At 40.9% G+C, this 12440-nt stretch overlaps 1 long non-coding RNA gene across 1 annotated transcript in view; it reads right to left on the bottom strand.

Annotated features, from left to right (window-relative positions):
* Positions 1–7249: 7249 nt before the first annotated feature.
* LOC135456458 (uncharacterized) overlaps positions 7250–12440 on the bottom strand; it is a 32069-nt gene continuing 26878 nt past the window's right edge. Inside the window, exons 2-3 of the long non-coding RNA XR_010442554.1 lie at positions 9776–9839; positions 7250–7345 (exon numbers count right to left, since the gene is read on the bottom strand). This is a non-coding gene — a long non-coding RNA (uncharacterized LOC135456458). The remainder of the gene's footprint in view (positions 7346–9775; positions 9840–12440) is intronic.

Raw genomic sequence — 12440 nt, 5'->3', positions numbered from 1 at the left:
GTTAAATGGGAGAGTATTTAGAGAGAAAACAGTTTTTCTAGATGAATGAGTTTGGCAAGAACTCATTGCTAAGAGATGGAACCATAAATTCCTTTTTGCACAGCACAGGGGACCTTGAGCCCCTAAAGGCAGCTGAGCCTTTGGCAGAGTAAGCTTCTACATTGTAGCAAATTGATGCCAACAGCAAGGACCCTGCACTGAGTGTGGGCAGGTGGCACCTTCCAGGAGGACACATGGTATGGTCTGGTGAAGAGCAAACAGTTGCCTGAATATAAGCTAGACATGAATTACTGTAACTCTGGTGATATGGGCAAGATGTTGCTATTTCAAACACTAAGAACAGCATCTTCTCAATGAATGGTGGTGGCCTTTGGGGTGGAATGTTCTTGGCACACTGTCAAACCTGAAACCAGCCCTGCTCAGGGCAAGCTTGACCAACAAAATTATTCCAGGAGAAAAACAGTTCAAGTAGTCCAAACAAAATCTGTAAAGGACTCGAGTATTATTTTGAAGGCATTCTTCTGATATGGAGAAATGAAAATTCAAGTTCCTCCCAAAGTATTTTTTTCATTCTTGCATCAGCTCAGCACTTATATTTCACCAGAAATATACTTACAAAAATCTGCTAAAATCACATTCTAGAATCCTAAATTACCTATGTGGAAGAAATGTCCTAAATAATCTGCAACTGTTGGCTAATGTGTGAGGTGAGCATTTTCAATGAAAAAAAAACCAACAAAAACAAACAGAAGAACTTGAATGGGAAAGCAGCTCTTTCATTTTCCTACAGAATGCTGCATTACTTCTCATAAAATTTGTAATTTATAAAAATTTGTTTCTTCGGAGAAGGTACAACTCATCCCATGCACTCTCATAATTAAGAAAAAAATGAACCTGGTAAGTGATTTATTGATGAAAAAGTAGGGAAATTAGGAGTTAAACTTCCTATGTTCTCAATGGACACTGTTAACTTTGAAAGGTGAAAAGGCAAGTGGGAAAAACTTAGGAGATGAGAAAGTACTGGAGCTTCCTTCTTAATATCATTTCCAACACTCAGATGCAGGTAAACCTCTGTATAAAAGTCATGTTCTTCTTATCTAAACCTTGCAACAGCAGTATTCTTATCTTCCAGAACAAGACATACCCTATTAGAAAGTAAGGGGCATTGGCTGATACCCAGGTAGAAAAATAAAGGACGAAGTGGGATAAATCCCCAGACATTCCTCTTTCAATGGATTAAAAAAGTCAAAATCAACCACCCCTACATTTAAACCAACCTATGCAAGTGTTATTTCCTAGCTTTGGTTTCTTTTTGTCACAACATTGGTACTGAAATGTGGATGTTGGTTGATGAATTTACTTGTAGCACAGGAGTGTATGACAAGCAATGTTTCTGCATTTTGTCGTATGTCATTAGTTTCCTCCCCATAAACCATTCAGGCTGTCACTCAAAGATACCTTCCATGTGGTTTTTTTAGTCTCAATAGATTAAATTTTGAATAATTTAAAAATAAAGAGTGAAAAATGAGATGGTGTAGTGAAATCTGGGTTTATTCAATTGCACTTTTAAGGGTATCCTGATATTTGCAAAAGTGGCCAAGCACATTCTGCCTGCTTGTTTTGATACAGGTACATCTGTCAGGAATTCCTGCACAAGCTTGCAGGAGGCTCCCAGGATTGTGTGTGTTGTAAAAGCAATCTGTATTGCTCTGCTCCCAATCTAAACACACTTGTGACTAAAGCTCTCACATGCAGATAGAGATCTAGCAAATCAAAGTCTGTTTCCAGGAGCTGTAACTTATTGAATTTACATACAAAATCTAACAGGTGATTGAAAAAAAGTACATCAAAGAGTACTTGAACTCTACTGTAGTACACTCCTACCATTAGATCTTATTTTATTGAATGATTCATGCCTTATTGGCTTTTCTAGATTTGCTTTTATATTTCTGCCTTGCTATTTTAAGATGCATTATCTTTAATCCAAAAACTGTCATCCTACCTAAACCTATTAAGAATTTTCTATGATTAAATTTCATTGAACGAAGATCAGTGAGAATTGTGGCTCTTTCACAGCTCAGTCTGAGGGAACACACCAACCACAGTTTGGCATAACCCAAAAATGCCTTGCCCACCTTTACATTTTATAACCAAGATGCAAAGCTGCAAAATTAGAAGGATTTTTTTTAACTGAGAAAAACCAGTGGGAGAAACACAGATTTGTGTTCAGCTTGCTCCTCCCAGCAGAAAGCCTTGCAGTTTCCATACATCCATGTGTTATTTGTGCCACATGCAGGACACAGGGCATGTCACCTCTGTAGAGATGGAACCCAGGTCTCAGGGTGGGAGGGAGCTCAAACCAGGACATGCTTCAACCACAGACCAGTTCCTCTGGCACCTGACTGCTCTGCAGGAAATTCTCTGATTTGGAGCCACCACAGATGGCACAAAATCTGTCTGCACATGCAATTAGCAGAAAATGAACAGAAAATTGCCATTATTTGGGAAAGACCAGGGCAATAACTGAAAATAGTCCATTAAAGCTTTTATATCCCATGCTTTCTTCACTTCAGATAAAATCCCACTCCCTATTTAAAAACTCCTAGAAATCATTTCCTTGGTCATTTAAGGAAGCAGGAGCACACTGTGGGGTTTGAAGTTACCTGAATTCCTGAACTTTGAGGTGGCAGCAGTGGACAGGGACTCTGACTTTGGGCCTGCTTAGCAAAAACAAGGACTTTGATTCTTTGATTCTTTTGAGCAACAGCTCTTTTTACAAAATAAGTAAAAATCTTATGTATTTGTAATATACAGTCTCAAATTTTAGTTGAAGAAATAGCATTTCAAAGTTGTTCCTCTCCAGAGCAGTTAACAAGTGTTAATTTTAAAAATCCACACTAACTTCATCACCTTATAGATTAATATAAAGGAAGCAGTTTCCTTTAAATGCATATAATAGTTTAATCTGATTTTCCCCCCAAAGTTCTGAGTTAGTGCATGATTATTCCTAATGGAAAATCTCAGTATGCCTCTTCTGCAATGAAAATGTTTAAAAGATAAAATTCTTTAAAAATATTTTTTCTTACATTGCTAATTCCTGATAATTTAAAAGAACATCTTATGATTAGTGTATTGAACTCAGAATTTTGTAAATAGAAAAGTTTAAAAAAATCAGTGTGTGTGAGGTTTGTTGAATAAAAATACTCCAGTTATTGGTCAGTTATTCAGTTACATCAGAGTGCATGGTAAGCAAGTCCACATTCCTTTGGAACAACAGCTTTTGGTTTTGAGGTGTATTTTAGTGGCAAAAGAATATTAGTTGTACTATAGGTTGTTGATTTATTGAACTGTAGAGGATACAGCCTCAGACACTACCTAAAGTGTGCAGGTGCTGCTTTGCCAATATTTCAGAGTATGTTCAGCTGAACATGAGCATATTTTCAACATTACAACAGGGTGCAGTCATCTCTTCCCTTGACCAGCACTTCATGGGAGCTTTGATACCAAAAGGCCCAAAGTTATACATGGGGAAAACAGGCATAAATAAATGTAAAATAAAAAAGTCTAAAAAATTTTCCACTCTCCAGCACCCACCCTAATAAAGGGCACAAGGGAACCTGATGTCATGAGGAGTCCCTTGGGAGTTTCAGGTCCCTTCCTCTTCTCTTTCCCCTCCCCTCACTGAGCTCTCACACCACTCCTTGGGCTTTGTGACATTTGGGACGTTTTCTTTCACCTGAAGTGGCCTCAGTGGCTCAAGTCCCCGAGGAAGGGCTCTGTCCCCTCTGCCACCCACTCCAGTGCCAGCAGCAGGAGATTAGAGAGGGGCTGGCCCCAGCTCTACCCAGGAGCTCCCTGCCACAGCAGGCAAGGGGATACAGGGAGAATGTGTGTCAGTATGTGAATGGCACAGGGCCACAGGTCTGATCTTCTCAGTCACACACCTCACTCCTCTGGACTTGGAAGGGTTCAGGATTTGTGCTGGATTTGGCTGGGGTAGAGTTAAATTTCATTCCAGTGGCTGGTAGTGGCTGTGATTTGGATTTGTGCTGGGACAGTGCTGAGAGCACAGGGATGTTTTAGTTATTGTTTAGTGTAGGCATGCACAGAGCCAGGGACTGCTCTGCTCCTCTCCCACCCCACCAGTGACAGGACTGGGGGCACAAGGCCTTGGGAGGATGCACATCCAGGAGAGCTGAGCCCAGCTGGCCACAGGGACACCCCAGCCCATAGAGCATCACTCCTGTGTACAAAGCTGGGGAAGGAGGAGGAGAAAGGAGGGGACATTTGGAGAGATGGAGTTTGTGTTCCCAAGAGACTGAGCTGGGATGGAGCCCAGCTTCCCTGGGATGGCTGAGCACCTGCCTGTCCAAGGGAAGAGGGGAATGAATGCCTGGTTTTACTTTGTTTGTGTACACACTTTTGCTTTCCCTATTAAACTCTGTTCATCTCACCCCCTGAGTTCTCTCATTTTTCTCATTTTTTTTCCCCAATCCTCTCCTGTGTCCCACGAGCATGAGGGAGTGAGTGGCTGCATGGAGCTGAGTTTCCATCTGGGGTTAAACCATGGCAGAGTTTCTCACACAATGAAACCCTTGTTCAGCTGCAGAGGCAAAGGCTACTAAAATGACAAAGCACGATCCCTATGAAGCAAACTACAGAAGAAGCTCCCCCCACCCTTCTCTTTCCAGATTTCAGAGAAAATCCTTTGCTGGGCTGGTGTGAACAGTGGTAACTCAGCGAGGGCCAGGCTGTTTCACATCAGCCAGGGACATGTCCTGGGCTGTGCAGGGACAAGGCTGGAGGCAAACACCCCCTGAGGACAGCTCTGCCACAGCCTGCTTACCTTGCTGCAGGGGACACTGTCTGGGCCTGAGCTGTCACTCAGCTGAACCATCTGGCATGGAAAAGCAGAGCATGGGGCTCAGGACTGCAAGCTCATACTTGTTTCTAAGTCATCATTGGCCAATTCCTATTCCAAGCTCCGTGGTGAATATCTGACTTACACTGACATTGTGAGAAAGAAAGGAACATTTTTCTTGGAAAAATGGCTGTATGTATCAACTGTGGGGCAAACATCTTCCACTTCAACAAAAACCTGGCCAAGGCAGTGGTCAAGGTATGAAAGACTACCAAGTACAGTGCATTATTTTCAACTTCTAGTCACTTTTTTTGGGATGGTTTTAGTTGTTATTAGTTATTTGTTACCTGCTCTCCAGAATTTAATACTGATATTCATTAGTGTTACAGGAATACTTGAGAGTTCTTCTGAATTTCAGGGCACTGCTGTGGTACTGTGCACTTTGGAAAATGTACAGGGTTAATACAGATATTAATGAGGAGAAATACAATACAGGACAAGAGCAGTGGTTTGGGGGATGTGTTGCATCTTTGGGGAAGAAGGAGAGGCTAAGAAATAAATTAAAATGCTGCCTTTAAAACAAGCTTAGTAACACAATGTGAAACTAAAGTAGTATCTCAGACTTCAGAGGTCCCTTTAATTCAAGAGCTCTGTGATTTAGTGTCACCTGTTGTTATTTCAACCTTAAGGTAACCAAATATTGGCAAATATAAATAAAGATGGGGGAAGAAAGAAAACAGAGCTAAACAACCATGTAGCTAATCAAAGAGTGCTTCCTGAGAATAAAAAGATTTTCTTTCTAAAATGTAAGTCAAAACTAATCATAAGAGCATGATGTGTGGTACTTTCACCACAGCTGGGCAAATAATGCCCTTTTATGTTGATTGTGTGAGGCTGATATTTGCAGCCATCACCCTAACAGTTGCATTTGCTTGGGATGATCAGGAACAATTAAAATGTTTCATTTGAAAGAAAATTCATGCAACTCTTTATTTATTATTTAACTAATGGGAGGGGCTCTCATCTATAAATGTTCATCTATTATTTAGAAAGGAAAATGCAGTACTGTGTTTTGTTTCATATATCAAATGATTTTCTTATCTGCAAGGGCTGAATGTAACAGTTTACAAATGAACAAAAATAGCTTTTGAAAGGTACTACAGTATTTTCCAAATGACAGAACGTCTCTGAAAAAAACACATTATGCCTCAAACATTCCCTCACCAAAATAGAAGATTGTAAATAAACAGCATTATTTGCCACAAGGAAGTTATGATGTTAAACCTGCAAAGATCTCTGTTTTCTGCCATTAAAGATGTTATGTAGAAGGTCTGTCATGCACCTTTCCCCACTTGCCATGAAAGCCCTTGAGGCCTGGGCCAGGGTATCCTCAGTCAGAAGGATCAGACTGTCAGTGCAGAATGCATTAGAATGGGATATGATGCTCTGGAAAAGTCTGATTTCCCCCTAAACCACCTGGCTACTAACTAATCTTTCTCCCACCTTACTTTTTTGTCAGCTTAGTCTCACTCTCCTTGCTCTCTGATGCACCCAAAACTATGGATCTAAAGTCAATTTTTATGCAGGTCATTCTGTCTACATCCTGCCACCCATTACATTATCATGAGTTATGTCTTTCTGAGGTTGCAACTTACTTACAGCATTTATTTGCACAATTTTACATCAGAAGAGTTCCTGCTGAGCTGCCCTAAACTCCACAGAGTTCCCCAAGCCTCTGGTTTCTTCAACTTCTTTGGAGGCTGAACCAGGGCTGATGCCTCTACAGCCTCTCCTTTTCCACCTGCCCCTGCTAAGCAGGACCCAGATGTACTGAGGGATGGAGGCCTGCAGGCCCAATTCACATGGAATTTTTGCAGAGCAGCCTGCAAGTGACAGATCCACCAAGAATTACCTTTGAAGAGCAGCTCCCAGTCTTCCCTGCCAATTACTAGTTGGAAGGCAGAAATTAGCCAAGACAGAGAAGTTTTAAGGCACATCAGGAGCCTAAAAGCACAGTGCACATTTGTAACTTTTCATTCAGGGTGTAGATTTACCAAATCTGAAGTGCCACAGGATGTTTATTGTGTGTACTGTCTATAAAATGACATGACTAAAGCATCTTCTGCTTTCAGAAAGCTGCAAAGGCCAGCACACTTTCTTTATACATCCATAAGGTTTCCTATACACTTGCTGGTGAACTTGCTTGCACTCCATTATTACATCCAAAGACAGTAGCCAGCAGCTATTCAGAAGCGCTCAGAAAACGTGTTAGCAGTCAGCAAGTGAATTCATTTTTCTGTTTGAAAATTCTTTCAAGAACTAATAAACTACAATACCAATAGAACCTTTGGCACTCTTACCCAGATCAATGTTTGGACACCTGACCTGCTCCAGTGAAGTGTGGCAGCATCTGTCACCAGCCCATGTCACACAGTTAGCACAGCATCTCCCTGCAGCTGGGAACTGCTTGGATGGACACAATTTCTGTAAAGGAGGTGCAGAACTGGGGGCAGGAATGGGAGCACACAGTCCACAGCTTTTCCCTGCCAATACCAGAACTCCAGGTGTGCAGCTGGCCCTCACTCACTGCCAGTGGGAATTATACCTGGGAAATCATCTTCCAGATACTTAAACCCACAGTACATTTAATACAAGACACTGGGGGCATAACCAGATTTATGAGTCTCCTTGAGTTATCAGCATTTCTGTCAGCATTCCATATCATCTACTTTAGTCTCAACATTTTAACACCAGTTACTTTGGTTACCAAAGGTTTGCTGTGCAAAGATCAGAGTGCTAGTAAGTGTTAAACTCCCTAAAAATATTTTACATGCTTCTTATGCAATGAAATGCTACAATTTTCCAAAGTCTGGTATCTCAACACTTTTAAAAACTAGAATCAATTACTTGCACTCAAGTGAAGGCCACCTGAGGAATAAAACTCTGTTATTCTGCCAAATTACCTGATCCTCAAACTCTGCCACTGATTCTGGACTGAATACTGCAACTACTGTAATTCTTTACTTAGAAAAAACCTTCTTTTGTGGTAGATAATACTTTTCTGTTAGATTCCTGCCCCTCTGAGGAGACATAGAATTTTGCAGGTTAGACAAAGTAATGAAAGAGCTAGATTAATGCAAAAAATGCATGAAAAGCAATTTCTCTAGCTGATATCACCATGCTGCTAAACAGGATAGCAACAATAAATCCATAGCATGTACACAGCACCAATATGTACACCTGGAAGCTTATATAAAGAAAGCATGCTAATCAGAAAAAACTCAACTACATTTGGTTCTTGGTTTTGGTTCATTTTTGCATTGTTTAGAAGTACCTACTTTTAGGTGAAGCATTATAAAATGCATTTCAGAGCAAATTATTCACCTGTATTTCTTGGGTAACTTAAAATATTCTAGCAGGAGATGCACACAGAGAAAGAGTGGCTGCAGAACCAGAGTCACCACCAGTACAAGTGTTTAAAATGCAGCACTAACCTTTCATAGCAATTACTCTTTGAGTGACCCCTCCACACTGTAAGAAGTGCCTGGCTGGAGCTTTCCCTCCAGCAGCAGCACTCTGCCCTCACCCAGGGAAGAGAACACTCCCCACAAGCCACAAGGAGCCCCAGCCAAGCGTGGCATCTCCCCCTTCAGACACCCACATTTACACAGTGGTCACACCTGGCCACATTCCAGGCAATGTAAAAATCCTTTGGTTATGTCCAAAAAATCCCAGAGGGACTATATACAACACCTAACTCAGCTGCATTTCAGGCAAATACAAATCCTGTAAATGCAACAAGTGCAAATCTCCCTTGCAAGGAAAAACAGTTTATATGAAATGTATATGGCTGGAGATCCCCTCACTGCCTTTCCCACATATTTCTATGCCACACTTCTATTTACTCATTCTCAGCCTGTGGTTGCACTGGCCCACAGGTCACCAATAAGTGTCAAAGCTGGTGCTAATGTGGTGACAGCAGGAAGGGCACAGAGGGGTCAGGCTGATCTACATCTTGATACAAGGAAAGAAACCATTTTTCTCCTGTGTCTCACCAGTTTCCTACCCTGGGTTCATCTCCAGGCTCCCATATGCCATTGCATCCTTCCAGCTTCCACTCCTGCACACAATCCAGCTGGGAGTGCCACAGTGCACTGGGACAGAACCATGGTCACAATTAAACCCACTTCTGTTTAGGTTTGGTGTTAAGTGTACAAAACATCCTGTTCTTACAGGGGGCAACTGGTGAGAAATACAGCTCAATAACAATATTGGCAAGGGAGATATTCTTATATGGGACAGGCCTGGGGCTCCTGTGCTCCTTTCCACTGCCTCTGGCAGGGCCAAGGAATTCAAAATGCCTTTGACAGGTGCAGCTGCCCTGTGTGTGCCTTTGACCTGAACTTCAGCAAAGGGACAAACAAATACAGCAATCAAAAGGAGACTGTCCTCCACCCAATTCCTCAAAGAACTCTTGCTCAAAGAACTACTTGTGCTCACACCAGAAATATCCTTAAACTCATGTATGTAGCAGAAATGAAAAAGGATCAAGCAGTGCCATGATTTCTGCATTAATATAATTAAATTCATTTCAAATAATGTTGGTAGAGGCCACATTTCATTGTGCAGTTAGTACACATGGATGTGCACCAAGCAGTGAAGTACTACACAAAATTCTACAGAAGTTTAGGCTTTAGATTGTCCTCCCTCCTCATCCAAGCTCCTTGGGACAAAGGCTGCTCCTGGCACAGGGATTACCTCCCTGGGAAGGTGAGGCTCAGTGGGCTGTTGGCAGTGTCAGGGCATGTAAATACTTGTAAGTCCCTGGCTTTTCTGGATGTCTACAAAGTGCATAATAACACAATGAGGAAAAGGGCCATTTGTTCTAATACTGAAATATACCATATATCTTACCTCTTCAGAGTTTGTTGCTGGGGTCTGAACACAGCCATCAGCCCTGGGGCAGACCTAGCAGGTGCTGAAAAACACAAGGGGAGAGATTCACTGATTATAAAAACCGTGTTGGGGAAAAAATAAAAAAATAAGGAGAACAAGTGGAGGAAAACTAAAGCACTAGGTAAGAAAATCTCATGTCTTTTTTCCACCCTAAAATAAAGCAATTTTCCAAGGCTGATTTATTATTTTTTCTCTCTAGAAAACTGCAAATTCTAAAAAACCTGATCCATAGGGTCACTCACATTGCACACCTAATTAAAGGATTTCTCATCATCCAAAATCATCATCATCTCATCTTCTGTGATATGTCAGTGCCCTGCTTGCTCCTTTTCTGTGGCACTGAAATCTCAATATGCAATTTCTGTATTTTCCCTCAACTATTCGAAACCAATTCCACAAAACAAAAGCAAATCCAAAAATCCACCTATTGATCATGGCTTCACCTGCAGTCCAGGACACCCAAGGGCATCCAAGCTGTGCCTGCAACTTTGGCTTTCACTTAGGAGCAATCCAAGGGGTTTAGGAGCTGGTGGAAAGCACACCAATAAAAGCACAAAGTAACGTAACAGCTGCGTTCCCGACATTAGCGTTTATATAAATACAGCATCTTTCACACTAGGTCAGAAAACAGTGGGTATTTTTATAAAAATAAATCTGTTTTCTACAGCAAGCAAACCATTAGAGACTCTTCAGTTTGTGTGCTTCTCACCTCCTTAAAATTCCAGAAACAAGGGAAGAGCACATGCGGATGTATACACACACACACACGTCAATTAGAAGAAAAATGCCAAGAAATGATTAATGTGGTATATCTGATACACTATGAAAGAATTAGTCACTTTAAAGAATAAAAAAAAAATTGCCAAAAAGAAAGCTCTTTTGAGTGCATCCTGTACCAAAACACTCAGCAGGGTTTGAAAGAAAAAGAGAACTTTTTTATTATTCTAAAATAAGAATATAGTTACATGTTTACAGTGTAGCTGAGATGCTTTGTTGCTCTTCATCTTTTTTCAGAGCTAGCTACAAAGAAGCTTCCAATACATCACATCCATGATTATGAAGACACTTAAAATCCCAGAAAGGGACTTATCAAATTACCCTCTGATTACACTGAATGTTTTACAGTCGGCTCACTGCTCACCTGCATCCAGAACTTCATGCTAAAGGAAATAATTTGTGAATGAAAGAGCTATTTTGTCACATGCAAAGTGCTTTATGCTTTACAAATTGTTGGGAAAAAAGTAGGTAAATCTTCCACCTCCCAACCCTGTTGTAACTCCAATAGGATTGAATGCAGGTGCTAAAACCATACTGGTTTTGTATCCAAGAGTCATAACTGAGATGCTTGTAAGTATGAAGGGCATGAGAAAGTTAGAAAAAAATATTTGATTCAGATAAAAGGCTGCAGCTAAAACCTTGGAAATTGCATTTCTCTGCATCTTTGTCTGTACCCAAACCTTAGCAGTGCCTGGAGGGGGTGGGATTCAGCCTGTGGTTTCACTGGGTGGATGGCCCTCACCCAGTCACTGTATTAAATATTTATTTGTCTATTTTGAAGCTAAGATTCACATTAGATTTCAGAGCATGACTACATTTGCAGTCAGGTCATCATTGTTCCTTTACCAGATACTAAAGCCACAAAGCAGTATGTCTCTAATTGTGGAAAACATTCTTAATAAATCAATCATGGTTGCATTTTAAAAATTATTTTATGAGGGGTAAAATATTTTGCTTAATAAAATAGTCAGAGCTGACTGAAATATTTATTTAGTAAAACAAACTGTTTTACTAAATAAAAACAAAAAACCCACCAAACTGTTTTTTTAAAATGTCAAAAAACCCTCCAACCAAATAATGACATGCTCTTCTCAGACTAATTTCCAGCAATTTTATGCTGTTTGCACCACATTAGTAGTTGTGTAAGCTGAAAAAGAAGGTTCTTAACTATTTTTTTGGTGCTTACTAGTATTGTAACCATGGAGTTTTTTCAATTATTCCAGACTATCTTCCCCTCACTATTTTAGGTGATTTTTGAAAACGTTTCTTTTAGGAGCTGCTTTTCCCCCAAAAGGTTTAATATTTTGTAAACATTTCCATGTAAAACATGCTTTTCCTCTCTGCATGTGTCTCACCCAAGCTGGCATTTAAAATAACGTTCCCAACTGGATTTCCAAGGGTCAGATGCAAGTTGGCAAGGCAGAGACAATGAGCTGATTATACCTTTGCGTTTGCTTTGGGGCGATTGTTTGCAGGCAGTGCAGCTGAAGAGTTAAAGCCATGTGCTGAATTTAAATCTATAAACATGAACGATGGTGCCAAGTTGGCAGCCAGTCCTGCATTCAAAAGGAACGGGGCTCCCTGGCTGCCCCGAGGAGGCAGCAGGAGGAGGGGGAGCTGCACATGCCATGCCCCCAAACAGCCCCTACTCTGCAGAAAGACTCTTTGCAGCAGAACAAGAAAGGTCACAGCTTGCATTTCAATGAGCATATTAAAAGGAGATCTGGCATTATTTTATTCCTTCATAAGAAAATTCTCAGATCTCAAGCTACAGCTATAAAGATAAGTGGTTTTTGTAACTGAGTTAAAATCAGTCCAGCTCAAGCGGGGCTTACGGGTTTCAGGG

The sequence above is a fragment of the Zonotrichia leucophrys genome, chromosome 1A (genome assembly GCF_028769735.1).
Source record: "Zonotrichia leucophrys gambelii isolate GWCS_2022_RI chromosome 1A, RI_Zleu_2.0, whole genome shotgun sequence".
Lineage (NCBI taxonomy): Eukaryota > Metazoa > Chordata > Aves > Passeriformes > Passerellidae > Zonotrichia > Zonotrichia leucophrys.
Note: the sequence above shows the minus strand (reverse complement) of the source record. Positions and strands in the feature narration are given on the sequence as shown.